Raw genomic sequence first — 19,667 nt, forward strand, 5'->3', positions numbered from 1 at the left:
CGGAAATGTTGGCGGATGATTTGGTTTATGCGAAGGTTGGTAGGGTGGAAGGTGAGCACCAGGGGCGTTCTGTCCTTGTTGCGGTTGGAGGGGTTGGGTCTGAGGGCGGAGGTGCGGGATGTGGACGAGATGCGTTGGAGGGCATCTTTAACCACGTGGGAAGGGAAATTGCGGTCTCTAAAGAAGGAGGCCATCTGGTGTGTTCCGTGGAGGAATTGGGAATACGGGATGGTATTTTTGCAAGAGATAGGGTGGGAAGAGGTGTAATACAGGTAGCTGTGGGAGTGTAATCCAGGTAGCTTGGAAAAGTACATTGCAAGCTCACAAAATACACATGTGGGCCATGTGAGACTTTGACAGGGATTTCTGTCTTTTCACACAAGGGTTAGGTTTGCAGTGCAGTCCACAAAGAATGTGGAAATGGAAGTGAGCCAGTTAGAAGGCCCGCCTCAGTTCTCTGTCTCAGTGCCACAGCTCTCAACACAGTATAAGTACCCAAAACCCCACTCGTCATCTGACCCCACCATGCCACCTCACATTCTCCGATGCCAAACTATCCCCCTTATGTTCTGCAGATGACCTTACTTTTATCCATGGTTCCTCACACTCACCAAGCCACTTAACAATCATTCACTATCATCCCAAAAATCCCATGTATCCACCTTACCCATTCACCAAATATCTGTTTTATACAGGTTTCAGAAGCCATGCAATTGCAGTGGAAATTATTTTACAATCATTAATAAAACATTAAACATCTAATAATAAATTGAACTCACTGACATTGATACTGGACCCAAAAACCCAAGGGAAATTGCAATCCTTTAAGTGCCTATTAGATCTTTAAGGAAATTTTAAAAATTCTATCAAAGACACAGTCTATTATAGATCATAGAGTCATAGAGATGTACAGCATGGAAACAGATCCTTTGGACTAACCCGTCCATGCTGACCAGATATCCCACCTGCCAGCACCCGGCCCATATCCCTCCAAACCCTTCCTATTCATATACCCATCCAAATGCCTCTTAAATGTTGCAATTGTACCAGCCTCCACCACTTTCTCTGGCAGCTCATTCCATACACATACCATCCTCTGCAAGAAAACGTTGCCCCTTAGGTCTCTTTTATATCTTTTCCCTCTAACCCTAAACCTATGCCCTCTAGTTCTGGATTCCCTGACCCCAGAGAAAAGACTTTGCCTATTTACCCTATCCATGCCCCTCATAACTTTGCAAACCTCTATAAGGTCACCCCTCAGCCTCCAACGCTCCAAGAAAAACAGCCCCAGCTTGTTCAGCCTCTCCCTATAGCTCAAATCCTCCAACCCTGGCAACATCCTTGTAAATCTTTTCTGAACCCTTTCAAGTTGCACAACATCTTTCCAATAGGAAGGAGACCAGAATTGCACGCAATATTCCAACAGTGGCCTAACCAATGTCCTGTACAGCCACAACATGACCTCCCAACTCCTGTACTCAATACTCTGATCAAAAAAGGAAAGCATACCAAACACCTTCTTCACTATCCTACCTAGCTGTGACTCCACTTTCAAGGAGCTATGAACCTGCACTCCAAGGTCTCTTTGTTCAGCAACACTCCCTACGGCATTACCATTAAGTGTATAAGTCCTGCTGAGATTTGCTTTCCCAAAATGCAGCACCTCGCATTTATCTGAACTAATCTCCATCTGCCACTTCTCAGCCCATTAGCCCATCTGGTCCAAATCCTGTTGTAATCTGCGGTAACCCTCTTCGCTGTCCATTACACCCCCAATTTTGGTGTCATATGTAAACTTACTAACTGTACCTCTTATGCTCACATCCAAATCATTTATGTAAACGGCAATAAGTAGAGGACCCAGCACCGATCCTTGTAGTACTCCACTGGTCACAGTCCTCCAGTCTGAAAAACAACCCTCCATCACCACCCTCTCTCTTCTACCTTTGAGCCAGTTCTGTATCCAAATGACTAATTCTCTCTGTATTCTGTAAGATCTAACCTTGCTAATCGGTCTCCCAGAGGGAACCTTGTCGAACACCTTACTGAAGTCCATACAGATCATATCTACTGCTCTGCCCTCATCAATCCTCTTTGTTACTTCCTCAAAAAACTCAATCAAGTTTGTGAGACTTGATTTCCCATGTTGACTATCCCTAATCAAAGCCATGTTGACTATCCATAATCAGTCCTTGCCCTTCCAAGTACATCCTGTCCCTCAGGATTCCCTCCAACAACTTGCCCACCACCGACGTCAGGCTCACTGGTCTATAGTTCCCTGGCTTGTCCTTACCACCCTTCTTAAACAGTGGCACCATGTTAGCTAACCTCCAGTCTTCCGGCACCTCACCTGTGACTATCGATGATATAAATATCTCAGCAAGAGGCCTAGCAATCACTTCTCTAGCTTCCCATAGAGTTCTCGGGTACACCTGATCAGGTCCTGGGGATTTATTCACCTTTACCCGTTTCAAGACATCCAGCACTTCCTCCTCTATAGTCTGGACATTTTGCTAGATGTCACCATCTATTTCGCTACTTTCTATATCTTCCATATCCTTTTCCACAGTAAATACTGATGCAAAATATCCATTTATTATCTCCCCCATTTTCTGCGGCTCCACACAAAGGCCGTCTTGCTGAATTTTGAGGGGCCCTATTCTCTCCCTAGTTAGCCTTTTGTCCTTAACGTATTTGCAAAAACTCTTTGGATTCCCCTTAAATCTATTTGCCAAAGCTATCTCATGTGCATGTACACAGATCTCTGAAAGTTGCCACCCAGGTAAATAGTGCGGTGAGGAAGGCATATGGCGTACTGGCTTTTATTGGTAGAGGAATTGAGTTCCGGAGTCCTGAGGTCATGATGCAGTTGTATAAGACTCTGGTGCGGCCGCATCTGGAATATTGTGTGCAGTTTTGGTCGCCATACTATAGGAAGGATGTGGAGGCACTGGAACGGGTGCAGAGGAGGTTTACCAGGATGTTGCCTGGTATGGAAGGAAGATCGTATGAGGAAAGACTGAGACACTTGGGGCTGTTTTCATTAGAGAAAAGAAGGTTTAGGGGTGACTTGATTGAGGTGTACAAGATGATTAGGGGGTTAGATAGGGTTGACAGTGTGAACCTTTTCCCGCGTATGGAGTCGGGTATTACAAGGGGGCATAGCTTTAAATTAAGGGGGGGTAGATATAGGACTGAAGTTAGGGGTAGGTTCTTCACTCAGCGAGTCGTAAGTTCATGGAATGCCCTGCCAGTAGCAGTGGTGGACTCTCCCTCTTTATGAGCATTTAAGCGGGCATTGGATAGGTATATGGAGGATAGTGGGTTAGTGTAGGTTAGGTGGGCTTGGATCGGCGCAACATCGAGGGCCAAAGGGCCTGTACTGCGCTGTATTCTTCTATGTTCTATGTTCTATGTTCTATGTCCCCTTTTTGCCCACCTGTTTTCCCTCTTAAGTATACTCCTACTTTCTTTATACTCTTCTAAGGATTCACTCGATCTATCCTGTCTATACCTTACATATGCTTCCTTCTTTTTCTTAACCAAACCCTCAATTTCTTCAGTCAACCACCATTGCCTATACCTACCAGCTTTTCCTTTCACCCTAACAGGAATATACTTTCTCTGGATTCTTGTTATCTCATTTCTGAAGGCTTCCCATTTTCCAGCCGTCCTTTTACCTGCGAACATCTGCCACCAGTCAGCTTTTGAAAGTTCTTGTAAACATTTTAGTAGTAGTTCTTCATTCAATAACCCTACATGAAGAGCCAAAGCTTTTGAAACCAGCCAGGCATTCATAATGGAAGAGCTATCATAACAGAAACCTCAAGCTCCCTGCTGAAATAGATATCCGTTGCCATTTCAAAACAAAATTTCTGTCACTTAATGAAACGAGAAGAAGTGCAGACCATTTCTTTATCTTTCGAGGCAGTTTTTTGAACTTTCAGATCTGTGAGACCAATTAAATCAGAGCACAAAAATGCAACTGCACCGGACACTTGAAAGTTTGTTTTATATATGTTGTATGGCACTTTCTCAATTGGAAAAATATTATAATGGAAGTGTTCAATTATGTAATACTAATCAATATCATGGTCAATTTAAAAGCAAGGTACTGTGTAAGATAGAACCCTGAGTCTTGTTACTTTTGCTCTCAGCAGAGTGAACTCATTTCCTTATCTTCACATCTAACATTTACACCTATTTTACATGTCTATCACTCCTTTGTTACCATTATCACTGCCTTTGCCTTTGTTCACAACATATTCCACCTGTTCCTTCTATCCTTCTGTTACTAGCATAATTATTCAGTTCCTTCCATTGTTATATAGGCTGTAAATGATAACTCTTTTTTTCTCCACAGATGCTGCTAGTCCTGTTGAGTTTCTCCAGTACACCCTGCTTTTATTTAAGGGACCAAATCTTTGCAGGACAGATCACTGTGATGAAAGATGCATTACAAAAACATTCAGTATTACAATACAGCAGCAAACAGTGACATTTATAGGTGTGAAAAAGTGGCATCTATTCAATGTTTCCAGCAGGCTTTCTATTTTTTTCCACAAACCTTCTCTATGCGTTTATTGGGGCTTCCAAAACCCACACCACGAGATGAGATTGGTGTGTGGGAGAAAATTCAATTTTCATTCTCCATTTAAAATGGAAAATCTGATCTCAGATATGTTTAACACACTGGGCCTTTCTTTCTCATTCAGTAAATGCCAGAGGAAAATGGTGTGGAATCAGAAAAGCAGTTGAAAATCACATTTCTTTCAACAGATTCAAAGAATGGCTGCTTGCACTCTGAAATGCACCTGCACACGGACACAAATTCAAATCAGTCTTTGTTTCTAATGTGATGGGTGACATGCAAAACTAATTTCATGCCAAATGTACATCACAGAGTTTTTACAATGCAAATAGTGACCCTTTGGCCCATTGAGTCTACACTGATGCTCTGAAGGGCATCCCACCCAGACCCACTTGCACACCCTATCTCTCCAACCCCACATTAACTGTCACTAATTCACCTAACCTACACATCCCTGGGCACTACAGAGCAATTTAGCATGGCCAATCACTTAACCTGCACATCTTTGGACTGTGGGAGGACACCAGAGCATCTGGCAGAAACCCACACAGACACAGGAAAATATGCAAATTCCACACAGACTGTCACCTAAGGCTGGAAACAAACTTGTGTCCCAGGTGCTATGAGGCAACAGTGTTAACCACTGGATTAGGGATGCCCATGACTGAGCAATACAAAATGGCCGACAGCTGTCCATGGTTCATGCAGCAGAACATGGCTGATAGTAATTAGAGAGTTTGGGAAAATACTTGTTACATGTAGTCTTTCACAAGAAGAACAATAGTAGCTCTGTAGACCCAAGGTAACAGAACTGAAATAGAATATACTGTTGCAGTTGTTTATGTATAAGACATAAATAAGAACATTTCACTCTATATTTAATTAGTGAATCTCTCTTGAATTATTTAATCAATCTCTTACTAATGGTAGGTTTTAGTTAATATCCTTCAAATAATCATTCATATAGATTCTGAAGTAGTTATATATTTACCTATATACAAAACACTAAAAGCTTTAGAGGAAATGATTCAAATAAAATTATGAGAGCAAACCAGTCTCAAATGTATAAGCAGCCCCCATATCATTACAGGGTGAAATGAATCATAGGTATAGAAACTAGCAGACATTGGAATGTGGGATGAATGAACACATTTGTAAGACACCCAAGGATAAAGATTGGGGTGCCCACAAATATCTGGTAAGAAAGGATAGAATATACTATTGCAATTGTATATGTATAAGACATACGTAAGAACATTTCACTCTACATTTAATTAGTGAATCTTTCTTGAATTATTTAATCAATCTCTTACAATACTAATAGTAGTAGGTTTTAGTTAATATCCTTCAAATAATTATTTATATAGATTCTGAATTAGTTATAGAGTCACCTATATACAAAAAAATCACTAAAAGCATTCGGGGAGAAGATTCAAATAAAACTGAGACCAAACCTGTCCGAGTGTAAAAGCAGCCCCAACATCATTACAAGGAGAACTGAATCATAGATACAGAAACTAGCAAACATTTGAATGAGGGATGAATGAACACATTGTAAGACACCCAAGGATAAAGATAAGAGTGCCCAGTAAATACAGTAAGAAAGAAACTGCTCACGACTTGTTAGCTAAAGAATTCTAACATTAGGTGTAACCACGTAACTTTGTTGGAACTGATATTGTAACAATTAGTAAATATCAATATTCTTTTGTATTTCCTGTAATGAGGATAATGAGGAAATTAAAAGGACTTTAAGTGAGAGGCTAGTATCTAATTAAATGGCAGATAGCACAGTGCAGGTGGCAAATGCTTGGGCAGGAATGTACTTGAATACAGGGTCCACTGTGAAAAGCCCCAAGAAGGGAGATAAGAGTCTGGGAAACATCATGAGACCATGGAGGACCATGGGTTGACCACAAGCCTGTCCATCTCTATCTGCATAGTCATATGATTAGCTTCATTGGAAATGTATGTAATTAATTAATAATATGATTCATTTGTAAATGTTAAAGACAGGATAAAAAATATAAAAATGCACATTTTCCTCTGTTGGATGAGACTTCTCTGGATTTTCAGAGGGTTTCTTCTCACTTGTGTAATTTCAATGAACTCTGTTGCTGGCAGTGAACTCCTGAGTGCAAAGTGAATCATTTGGTCATTCCACCACAACAATTAGGTACTGCGAGCAAAGTATGGGAAGCAGGGCCACTGATGAGTGAGGAGTAAGGTTATTTGAATAGTTTATATTCGTTGTGATCTGTCTGTCTGGCTTGCTGAGAGCTCTTGGCTAGCACGCCCAAAACCGAATCCAAACTGGGTTCACTCAGTCTCAAAGATTGGGGATACCAACTGATGTAGTTTACGGTTGGACACGATACCCTCGCGGGCGGGTCAACTCAATCAGATGACAATTTGTAGGGTGGTGACCTCTGGATTGGTCGTCATGATAGGTCTTGGGCGAAAAAGGTCAGAGGTTATTCAAAGGGGTCATTAACTTAATGTATTTTGGCGTTGGCGCAATGTGACTACCCAAAGCTGTGGCTGGCACGCGGACTCTGGGACTGAGGAGGACCACCTCGGGCTGGGAGGACCTTCTGGTTAGGCTACTGGATCAAGTGAGAAAGGTGACTCTGAAGCGTGTGTGTTAGGCGCAGGGTGATGTGTGCGTGTGTGTGCGAACACACTTTGGTCTAACGGAGCAAGCAAGGATCGAACAATGGCAGTACAGTTCAGAGTTGCTTTTTTTTTTGAGAACTACATCCGGACGACTTGCCCACTCGCTAACCCTATATAATGGCCAAAACACTCCTCACCCGTTTTCTTTTTTTTTACACCCGGATGGCCAGTGACAACACTGCCCTTCACATCAAAGGGCAGTGCTGTGTGAACACCCGTTTTCTATTAGATATGAATAAGAAACTAATTGACCAAATGATTAAAGAAAATTGGAATCCCGCAGATCCCGCCTAACATGTGAAGAGAATGGTGGGATAAAGAAAAATAAGGAAGAGAAGATTTAATATTAGTCCACCACGGTCCTGTCAAATTAAAGAGAAATTCTTTGTTCAGCAGATATTTGTCATAGCTGAGATATATGGAGATAAACTCCCTGTAAATAACTTGGTCTTGGAATGTGAAGCTGCTTTGTGCTTTTCACCCTGTTTCCTAAGTCTTGGAGTGAGAGAGAGAGAGAGACCAGCTTTTATGTTTGACCAGGTAATAACTTTTTTTCTGTCTGATGTATCTCTTTTACAAAGTGTTAACTCTTTGCGGTCTGGCTTGGATGCATATTCGTTTATTGGTTGTTAAATGTTTTCTTGTTTAATTTGTATGTTTTGTCTCCCAGAGCTCGAGATTTGGGAATGTTTTAAGGTTAGTTTGTATTTTGGGAATGCACACATTCCTGATGAAGGGCTTATGCTTGAAACGTTGACTCTCCTGCTCCTTGGATGCTGCCTGACTGGCTGTGCTTTTTCAGCATCACGTTTTTGACTCTGATCTCCAGCATCTGCAGTGTACACTTTCTCCTTTTGGAAATGTACGGCCATTTGAAAGTGTGGTGTGAGCCTGTATCATGGTCAACGTAATGTCCTTTTTAAGGAATAATGAGTGGTTGTATAAAACAAAAATTTATGATAAAATCTCTATACAGTCATAGAGATGTACAGCACAGAAACAGATCCTTCGGTTCAACTTGTCCATCCTGACCAGATATCCTAAATTAATCTAGTTCCGTTTGCCAGCATTTGGTCCATATACCCTTAAACCCTTCCTTTGAAGGTACCCATGTGGATGCTTTTTAAATGTTGTAATTGAACCAGCCTACACCACTTTGTCTGGCAGCTCATTCCATACATGCACCATCCTCTGCGTGAAAAAGTTGTCCCTTAGGCCCCTTTTAAATGTTTCCCCTCTCACCCTAAACCTATTCCCACTAGTTCTGGACTCTCCCAATACAGGGAAAACACTTACCCTATTTACCCTATCCACACCCTTCGTGATTTTATAAACTTCTATAAGGTCACGCCTCAGCCTCCGCGCTCCAGGAAAAGAGCCCCAGCCTGTTCAGCCTCTCCCGATAGCTCAAATATTCCAACCCTGGCAACATCCTTGTAAATCTTTTATGAATCCTTTCAAGTTTCACAGCATCCGATAGGAGGGAGACAGAATTGCACGCAATATTTCAAAAGTGGCCTAATCAATGTTGTGTACAGGCCAGAAGTGGGAACTGCAGATGCTGGAAATTAGAGTCAGGATGACAGTGGTGCTGGTAAAGCACAGCAGGTCAGGCAGCATCCGAGGAGCAGGAAAATCGACGTTTCCTGATGTAGGGCTTTTACCTGAAACGTCGATTTTCCTGCTTCTCGGATGCTACCTGACCTGCTGTACTTTTCCAGCACCACTCTAATCTTGACAATGTTGTGTACAGCTGCAACATGACCTCCCAAGTCCTATGCTCAATGCACTGACTAATAAAGGAAAGCATAATAAGTATCATCTTCACTATCCTATCTGCCTGAGACTCTGCTTTCCAGGAACTGTTACCTGCACACCAAGGACTCTTTGTTAAGAAACACACCCCAGGACCTTACTATTAAGCGTACAAATCCTGTCTTGATTTGCCTTTCCAAAATGCAGCACCTCACATTTATCTAAATTTAAATTGAAGGCAAAGGAGAGGAAGGGCACGATTTGTGAACCGTGGAAGACAGCAGAAATTGTACGACTAACCAAGAGGAAAAGGGAAGCATCCATAGGGTCTAGGCAGCTAAGAATGGAATGAGGCCTTGAGGAATATCAGAAGAGTAGGACAAGTCTTAAATGAGGAAAGATGCGGGCTAAAAGGGGTCATGAAATAGCTTTAGCAAGCAGAATTAAGGAGAATCCCAAAGCATTTTATTATATAAGAAGCAAGCTGGTAACTAGAGAAAGGATTGGTCCACTAAAGGAAAATGAAGGAAGGCTGTGTGTCGAACCTGAGAGAATGGGTGAGATTCTGAATGATTACTTTGCATCAGTGCTCACTGAGGAGAGGAACGTGATGAATCTTGAGGTTAGAGATAGAAGTTTGATTAGTCCGGATCACATTGACATAAGTAGGGAAGATGTGTTGGGTAGGCTAAAGGTTATTAAGATGGACAAATCCCCAGGACCGGATGGGATCTATCCCAGGTTGCTGAGAGAGGCGAGAGAGGAAATAGCTGGGGCCCTGAGAGATATCTTTGTGGCATCTTTTAATGCAGGTGAAGTGCCGAAGGACTGGAAGTTTGCTCATGTTGTCCCCATGTACAAGAAGGGTAGTAGGGATATTCCAGGTAACTATAGACCAGTGAGTCTGACGGTGGTGGGAAAGTTGCTGGAGAGGGTACTGAGGAATAGGATCTATTTATATTTCGAAAAGAATGGGCTTATCAATGATAGGCAACATGGTTTTGTGCGGGGGAGATTGTGCCTTACCAACTTACTAGAGTTCTTCGAGGAAGTGACCAAGTTGATAGATGAAGGAAGGGCTGTTGATGCCATATACATGGACTTTGGTAAGGTGTTTGATAAGGCTCCCCATGGTAGACTAATGGAGAAAGTGAAGTCACATGGTGTGCAGGGTGTTCCAGCTAGGTGGATAAAGAACTCGTTGAGTAACAGGAGACAGTAGTAGTTGAAGGAAGTTTCTCGAAATGGAGAAAGGTGACCAGTGGTGTTCCACAGAGATCAGTGTTGGGGCCACTGTTGTTTGTGATATACATAAATGATCTGGAAGAGGGCACTGTTGGTATGATCAGCAAGTTTGCAGATGACATGAAGATTGGTGGAGTAGCAGAAAGCATAAGGGACTGTCAGAGAATACAGGAGGATATAGATAGACTGGAGGGAAAATGGCAGATGGCTTTCAATCCAGCCAAATGTGAGGTGATGCATTTAGGCAAGACTAATTCTCGAGTGAGTTATACAATGAACAGAAGAGCCTTGGGAAAAGTTGATGGGCAGAGAGATCTGGGAGTGCAGGTCCATTGTACCCTGAAGGTTGCTGCACAGGTGGATAGAGTGGTCAGGAAGGCATATAGCATGCTTGCCTTCATCGGACAGGGTATTGAGTATAAAAGCTGGCAAGTCATGTTAAAATTGTACAAGACATTGGTTCGACCGCATTTAGAATAGTTCTTGTCCCCACATTACCAAAAGGATGTGGATGCTTTGGAGAGGGTGCAGAGAAGGTTTACGAGGATGTTGCCTGGTATGGAAGGTGCAAGCTATGAAGAGAGGTTGAGTAGGTTTAGGTTTGTTTTCATTAGAGAAAAGGAGATTGAGCAGGGGACCTGATTGAGGTTTACAAAATCATGAAGGGTATAGACAGGGTGGATAGAGACAAGCTTTTTCCCAGGGTGAAGGATTCAATAACGAGAGGTCATGCTTTCAAGGTGAGAGGTGGAAAGTTTAAGGGGGATACACGCGGCAAGTACTTCACACAGAGGGTGTTGGATGTCTGGAACACGTTGCCAGCAGAGGTGGTAGAGGCAGGCACGGTAGATTCATTTAAGGTACGTCTGGACAGATGTTTAAGTAGTTGGGGAGCAGAGGGTTACAGATGCTTAGGAATTGACCAACAGGTTTAGACAGTACATTTGGATCGGCTCAGGCTTGGAGGGCCGAAGGGCCTGTTCCTGGGCTGTAAATTTTCTTTTCTTTAAACTCCATCTGCCACTCCTTGGCCCATCTGATCCAGATCCCGTTGTATTCTGAGGTAACCTTCTTCACTGTCCACTACACCTCCAATTTTGATATCATCTGCAAACTTACTTACTATACATCCCATGTTCACGTTCAAATCGTTTATATAAATGATGAAAAGTAGTGGACCCAGCATTGATCCTTGCGGCACACCACTGGTCACAGGCCTCCAGTCTGAAAAGCAAACCTCCACCAGCACCCTCTGTCTTCTACCTTCAAGCCAGTTCTATATCCAAGTGGCTTGTCCTCCCTGTATTCCATGAGATCTAACCTTGATAATCAGTCTACCATGAGGAACCTTGTCGAACGCTTTACTGAAGTCCATCTAGATAACGTCCACCATTCTGCCTTCATCAATCCTCTTTGTTACTTCTTCAAAAAGCTCAATCAAGTTAGTGAGACATGATTTCCCACACACAAAGACTATCCCTAATCCAAATATATGTCTATTCTGTCCCTCAGGATTCTCTCCATCAACTTGCCCACCAACGATGTTAGGCTCACCGCTTTGTAGTTCCCTGGCTTTTCCTTACCACGTTTCTTAAATAGTGGCACCACGTTAGCCAACCTCCAGTCTTCCAGCACCTCGTGTGACTATCAATGATCCAAATATCTCAGCAAGGGGCCCAGCAATCACTTCCCTAGCTTCCCACAGAGTTTGAGGATACACCTGATTAGGTCCTGGGGATTTATCCACTTCTATGCATTTTAAGACATCCAGCACCACCTATTTCCCCACATTCTGAATCCTCCATATCCTTCTCCACAGTAAACACTGATGCAAAATACATCTTTAGTATCTTCCCCTCTCCTGCAGTTCCACACAGGGCCATCTTGCTGATGTTTGAGGGGTCCTATTCTCTCCTTAGTTACCCTTTTGGCCTTAATGTATTTATAAAATCCTTTGGATTCTCCTTAACCCTATTTGCCAAAGCTATCTCATGCCCACTTTTTGCCCTCCTGATTTCCCTCTTAAGTATACTCCATGCCCACTTTTTGCCCTCCTGATTTCCCTCTTAAGTATACTCCTACTGCTTTTATACTCCAAGGATTCACTCAATCTCTGCTGTCTATACCTGACGTATGCTTCCTTCTTTTCTTAACCAAACCCTCAATTTCTCTCGTCATCCAGCATTCCCTGCACACCCCTAGCCTTGCCTTTCACCATAACGGGAACATACTCTCTCTGGACTCTCGTTATCTCATTTCTGAAAACTTCCCATTTTCCAGCCATCCCTTTACCTGCGAACATCAGCCTCCAATCAGCTTTTGAAAGTCCTTGCCTAATATCGTCAAAATTGGCCTCCTCCAATTTAAAACTTCAACTTTTAGATCTGGTCTATCCTTTTCCATCACTATTTTAAAACTAATAGAATTATGGTCGCTGGCCCCAGAGTGCTTCCCCACTGACACCTCAGTCACATGCCCTGCCTTATTTCCCAAGAGTAGGTCAAGCTTTATACCTTCTCTAATTGGTACATCCACATACTTAATCAGAAAATTTTCTTGTATACACTTAACAAATTCCTCTCCATCCATACCCTTAATACTATGGCAATCTCAATCTATGTTTGGAAAGTTAAAATCCCCAACCATTACCACCATGTTATTTTTACGGATAACAGCTCTCCTTACAAATTTGTTCCTCAGTTTCCCACTGACTACGGGGGTGGGGGAGATCTTTCGTACAGTCCCAATAAGGTAATTGTCTCTTTCTTATTTCTCGGTTCCACCCAAATAACTTCCATGGATGTGTTCTCAGGATATCCTCCCTAAGTACAGTTGTCATTTTATCCCTAATCAAAAACACCACTCCTCCTCATCTCTTGCCCCGTTTCTATCCCTGCTGTAGCACCTGTATCCTGGAACATTAAGCTACCAGTCCTGCCCCCATCCTGGATCTGCGTCCCTCTAATTGCTATGATATCCCTGTACCATGTTCCTAACCATGTTTGTTAGTTTGACTTGCTCATTCTCCCAACTGTACCAGTCTCAGACTGATCTCTTTCCTCACGATCTCTCTCTGGGTAATCCTCTCGAGCAGCTCCAGCAAATCTCCCTGCCAGTATATTAGTCCCCTTCTAACTCAGGTGCAATCTGTCCTTCTTGTACAGGTCACTCCTACCCCAGGAGAGATTCCAACGATCCAAACATGTGAACCGTTTTCCCCTCCACCAGCTTCTCAGCAACAATTTATCTGCTCTATCCTCTTATTCTTACCCTCACTAGCTCGCAGCACCATGAGTAATCCAGATATTAGTACTGATTTTAAAATTTGGTTCTTAAAGCTTGGTAAAACATTGCCTCTTTGAATTGGCTACAGTGATTAAAGTTAATTGAGGAATTAAAATTAAGTCAAAAGATATAATTTATTTGCTCTTTCCTCAGATTTAATGTACTATTTGTGTTGTGCTTGGATTGAGGAAAGAGGTCTGAGTGAATTTTAATTTTTGAAACATTATGTTTAAATTACCGTGTTTGGAATGTCATTTTCTGGCCAGAGTGAACTTCCAAATGCTGTTTTAATATATGAGTGAATCTTTAACTCTGATGATTTACATCATAAATGTACTTTGTTAAAGTATCCAAGTAATAGAGAAATTAGAATTTTGGAAATGTAATTCTCCGAACAAAATGTTTAATGGTCTGTTCTAAACTCTTGAGAAAACTGATATTGAGGAATTTTATAAAAGGAGAATGTAAAAACAAGGAGGTAGGCTTTTCCTTTGTTAGCTATAACACACTTATTTCTGTACAGGAGGAAGATGTAATTATGTCCAGGATTTCACCCCACCTCTTTTAAACCAGCAATAAGCCATTACTAATGAACTCATTCTGCTTGAAATGGAATGGATAGATGCTGTTTTGTTTTTCAGAGAATTGAAGATACAAAGGCTTTCACCGATGGATACGAAATTCTGAACCTGTCTACAGACTTGCAATATCACAACACAGTGATGGATTAGGCATCCTCAACCCATCAAGCCATTCATTAGCAACTCCGCATTAGAGAACTACTGTGAAAACATTCAATGTATTGAGTATCAGAAATTTTGAAACCACTAAGCCTGGTTACACTTAGATACTGTGATAAAAAAATTATATTAAGACCCACATGGCCTGGCATTTTAAAACATTTTAAAGGGAATAGTTACCAGAAAACTTAAAATGATAAAGAGAATACACACAGTCTGTGGTTTCAGTGCATAAAAATAGTTAGTGGACTTTGAGGGAGTAAACAGAATATTGAATTTGGACAAATTTACATAGACATATATCAAATATCTAAAATGAGTTATCAAGTAGCTTTAAAAACAAAAGGTGTCATCTTGGAGAAAGAACAAACAAAATATGTTCACGCCTGAATCAAACAGAAATGTTTGACATCTTTTTTAGATATTATAAGAATATGTTCCACAGACTATAAATCTCTCCTGAGCTCTGGATTTAGTTAGGTAGTTATAGTTAAATTGCAAAATTGGATGAGATGAAGTAAATAAGGGTGGAAGCTGATGGTAGAAGACAAATAAAATTAGAATAATGGGTTGAAGTGGCAATCGAGGTTAAAATGCATTTTAGTGAAAGGGAAGTTTAGGTGAGAGTACTAAACTGATAGCTTTATCTTGGTAATGATTGTATCCTTGTTTTCCTTTTAAGAAAACTGAACTTGACGATTGAGCCATTACCTGAGGCATTTGGACCATACATGGAGGGATAAGTAAAACCTCATTGATATTTTGATAAGATAATACGCGAGTCATGATCTTGGGAGACTAATGTAAGTGTGCAAAAGCAATTATTGCCTCAAGGTTAGAAATACACGGCTTTTAAAGAAATGCACTGAAGAGCCAACCTGAGATGTGTACACCTACTTGACGAAAGGATTAGTGTGGCCTTGAAGAGCACAAAAACATAGTTTTAATGATAAGGCACTGACACATAATCCATAGAGAAACTGACTTTAAAACAGTGGAAGTTGTATTAGTGAAAGGGATTTAAAAAGAATTACAATCAAAATTTTTAAAAAAGAGCAATTGGCTATTATGTCAAAATGTTACAGAAATGAAAGAATGTTGATTCTGGAAGGAGTGATATTGGCTGAGTGTAAGGGCCCAAGAATGACATACACATACTACATCTTGAGCAGTTGCATAATGCATGTGCTCCAGTGTTTAAACGAATAGCTGAAATTGTAATGTGTTAGGACAGTGTATATGAAGGAATGCCAAGTTAAGACTTAGTGGTGTCAGAGCCTGTAGTAAGGGAACCCTGGGGAAGATAAAAGGTGGGAAGTATAAGCTGACGATAAAGCCTGATGAACACACTGTAATTAGTTAGAGCTATATTGTATGATACAGTGTACACTGCAGCTCAGATGGGGTACTAGCATATAAAGGTAGTTACTGCTCAATGATAGTCATTCATAAAATTAGCAAAGAAGGAAAAGTGCTGAAGAAGTATTTTCAAGGTGGATGCAGATGAAGAGGTCTGGGGAAATTTTGAATCCATGTATGATGTTATTTTGCTGTTATTGAGTGAGGTGATCTGTGGTTAGAGAACTACAAAAAACAAATTAAGGAGCATGAATCTGAATTTGAATAAAGTGAATTTTAGAACAAATAAATTATCTGAAAAAAAAATGTAGACAATTTGAGCAGATCATTACACTCAAAAGATTAATGGAAGAATGACAGGAGAAAACGTTGTGAGACAAGGGGTGAGAGAAAGATTATATCCTGGGGAGACCAGACATCATCGATGCGATTGTGTAACATGGACAAGCTAGATGTCTGAACCCATCACTCTGATGGGATATTTTGGAGGTGAAAAATAAATTCTGAGCAGTATCAGACAGTCACATCCTGTGGTGATGTCATTTTCTGTTCTTTTTCTCAGGGGGTGGGAAAAGGGATCCGTCAGGAAATGATGCCACCAAAGGAAATGAAATCGCCAACCCAAGGAAACCGAAACACATAAAGAGAAAGCAGGCTTCATCCGGAGGCTCACTGATGTTACCTGGTATGGTGATGAAATGTCTGAAAATGAACCTTCCAGCTCAGTGAGCAAACCTACAACCTCAACCTGAGCTACAAATCATCTCAAAACCCTGGAATAATACTTTTAAACCAAAAAGAGATATTGTATGATAAAGCATGAGATTGTACCCATTCTGCTCAACATTTCGGGTATCCAGGTGCTGGAAAGTTGCTCAGATTGGTTAACATAGATTCTTTTTAACCAATGTAGTCATACATTCAGCTGCTGATGCCAAAGGAGCCACTAAATTCAGAGAATACATACTTTCACTCGATGCGAGGAAGATATTGAATGATATTTTGACAGGGGTCAATGTTGGGTCTTCTGTAATTAATTGATTAATCATACAGGGTATGAATGAGCCTGTGCAATGGTTGAGACAAATTATGAAAGAATTGAGAGAGGGAGCTGAGGAAGCTCAGATGGAACAAGCAGGGCTAGGTAAAAAGACAAAGGTACAGATAGATGGGTAGCTGCAATGGAGGCACGTGCTAAGACAATCAATCACTTGATTGACAGAGTACAAGAGGATTGCACATGTGGATTTTGGATAGTAGGCTAGGTATGACAACACAACCTTAGCCCAATCCAAAGGGGGCACTAGATAACTGATTAGATTGGTGATACAGAGCTGGTGCAGCTAATCTAATCAAAGAGGATACTAGATCACTAAGTTCTAATGAGTTTATAAATGAAGACTTAATAGCATAAAAGGGCGTATATCAGAAATCACCCATGCCCCTACCTCCAACAGATCACTCAATCAGTATAAAAAGGGAACAAGTATTGTGTGTGAACCATAAAGATATCATAGATTACATTGATTCATGACACACCCCAATTATCGGCCAAGCTCGATATGAGGCACACCGAACAGTGAGAACTGGAAATACTACCTGCTCCGCAATGATCTCATAAATCATGAGGAAGTAGAAGCCCAATTTAAGTGAACAGTTTTGGGAAGTTCAGCACAGGATGGGTCAGATAGTCAAACTTCACCAGTAGTCACAAAAAAACTAGACATTCATGAAGAGGAGATAGACACCGGAGCATCAGTATCAGTTACAGATTGAGACCTACCACTCACAAAATATAAAATTTGGATACAAAGAAAACAGAAGCATATAAAAGTCAGACTCAACTGGATTAATAATTCCAATGCATTTTTGGGTATATAAAAATTCAGAGGGCACGATATTGGGAATAGATGTACTTGTTGAGATGAGAGCATTAATAGATACCAAAGAGAAATGAATAATGTGGACAACTAATGGGCAAAAACTTAAGTTAGGAGGCAGTCATAGTGTAGTTAGGAATATTGCAACAATACGGAATACTGCCACCTTTTGAACAGGATCGGTCAGTTGATAGGAAATTCGGGTCAATTTGCTCCGCAATCTGGAATATTTGGGCTAAGGATAAACATGATTATGGGTTGATAGATACTAAACCCATTAATGTACCCGGCCTGTGTCTTAAACCACACAAGCAGTATCTTATCAAACTTAAAGCTGCAAAGGCAGTTGAAGAAATCATAGAGGTGCTTGTGCTTTGTGGGGTCCTAAGACCACTGTACCCACTACTAATTCACCGATGTGGCCAGTTAAGAAGCCAGCTGGGTCATAGCAGTGAATACTGGATAATAATTTGACAGCAAAATTTGGTTTAAGGGTTTTTGGTTGGCTGAAAATATTTGCAACATGTAGTATTCACAAGAAAAACAACACTAGCTTAGTAGACCCAAGGTAAACGAACTGAGAGAGAATATACTGCTGCAATTGTTTACGTATAAGACATAGATGAAAAACAATTCACACTGCATTTAATTAGTGAACCTCTCTTGAATTATTTAATCAATCTCTGACAAAATAATAGGAGGTTTAAGTCAATATCTGTCAAATAATCATTCATATAGATTCTGAATTAATGTTAGATTCACTTAAATGTGAAAAAACATCACTAAAAGCATGAGGGGAAAAGATTCAAATAAAATGGAGAGCAAATCAGTCCAAATGTAAAAACAGCCCCCACATTATTACAGGGTGAACTGAATCATAGGTACAGAAACTAGCAAACATTGGAATGTGGGATGAATGAACATATTTGTAAGACATCCAAGGATAAAGATAGGGGTGCCCACAAATATGGTAAGAAAGAAACTGCTTACAAATTGTTAGCTAAAGAATTCTAACATTAGGCGTAACCACATAGCTTTGTTGGAACTGATATTATAACAGTTAGTAAAAATCAATATTCTTTTGTATTTCCTATAATGAAATTAAAAGGACTTTAAGTGATAGGCTCATATCTAATTAACTGGCAGATAGCACGGTGCAGCTGGCAAATGCTTGGGCAGGAATGTACTTGAATACAGGGTCCATTGTGAATAGCCCCAAGAAGGGAGATAAGAATCTGGGAAACATCATGAGACTATGGAGGACCAGGGGTTGACCACAAGCCTGTCCATCTCTATCCGTGTAGTCATATGATTTAGCTTCCTTGGAAATGTATGTAATTAATTAATAATATGATTGGTTTGGTTTGTAAATGTCAAGGGCAAGATGAAAAAAAATCTAAAAATGTATATATTCCTCCGTTCGGTGAAGACCTCTCTGGATTTTCAGAGGATTTCTTCCCATCTGTGTAATTTCAATAAACTCTGTTGCTGGAAGTGAACTCCTGGGTGTCGAGTGAATCATTTGGTCATTCCACCCCAACACACTGTCAACTATGCCATCCATTATTTGCCATAATGAATCAAGATCTGTCATTGGTCTCCAAACTGCACTTCAGTGGCATTTGAAAGACTCATTATTATACAGTATTATACTCGTTTGTTTGAATCTTTCAGGAAATTCAGCTTCCCAAGAAACTGAAGAATTAGTGCTAACAAGCAATCATAACCCTGAGGAGCTGTGAATAAAAACCTCCTACTCCATTCCCTTGCAGACAGCTGGTTACTTTCTGCATTGCTCACAGTAGTTTTCTGAATTAAACTCTGTTCTGAAACCTAAAACTTGTGCTTGTGACTGGGCTACTATTGCCTGATTTGAAATGGATATGATTAGTCAGTATTTGGAGCAAGAGGATAAAAGTGACAGGAGACAGCAGGGAAAACTTAGAGATGGTGAGCATTGTGTCAGAGGACTGAGCAGTTCTGGAAGCAACTCTTTGGCTCAAATCCACTGAAGAGCAAAGTGATCAGCCTGCCTCAACATCTGTTATGTAGTGCCACTCAGAGCATAACATAGTGTGGTTGGAGTGAATCATGGAATCCCTACAGTATGGAAACAGGTATTTGGCCCACCAACCT

At 40.9% G+C, this 19,667-nt stretch overlaps 1 long non-coding RNA gene across 1 annotated transcript; it reads left to right on the plus strand.

Moving 5' to 3' along the window:
* The first annotated feature begins 5,166 nt into the window (after positions 1–5,166).
* Positions 5,167–19,030, plus strand: LOC122557353. Its single transcript, XR_006313810.1, has 2 exons — positions 5,167–7,807; positions 14,194–19,030. It is a non-coding gene; the product is annotated as an uncharacterized LOC122557353 (long non-coding RNA).
* Positions 19,031–19,667: the final 637 nt, after the last annotated feature.

This window comes from Chiloscyllium plagiosum, chromosome 15 (genome assembly GCF_004010195.1).
Source record: "Chiloscyllium plagiosum isolate BGI_BamShark_2017 chromosome 15, ASM401019v2, whole genome shotgun sequence".
Lineage (NCBI taxonomy): Eukaryota > Metazoa > Chordata > Chondrichthyes > Orectolobiformes > Hemiscylliidae > Chiloscyllium > Chiloscyllium plagiosum.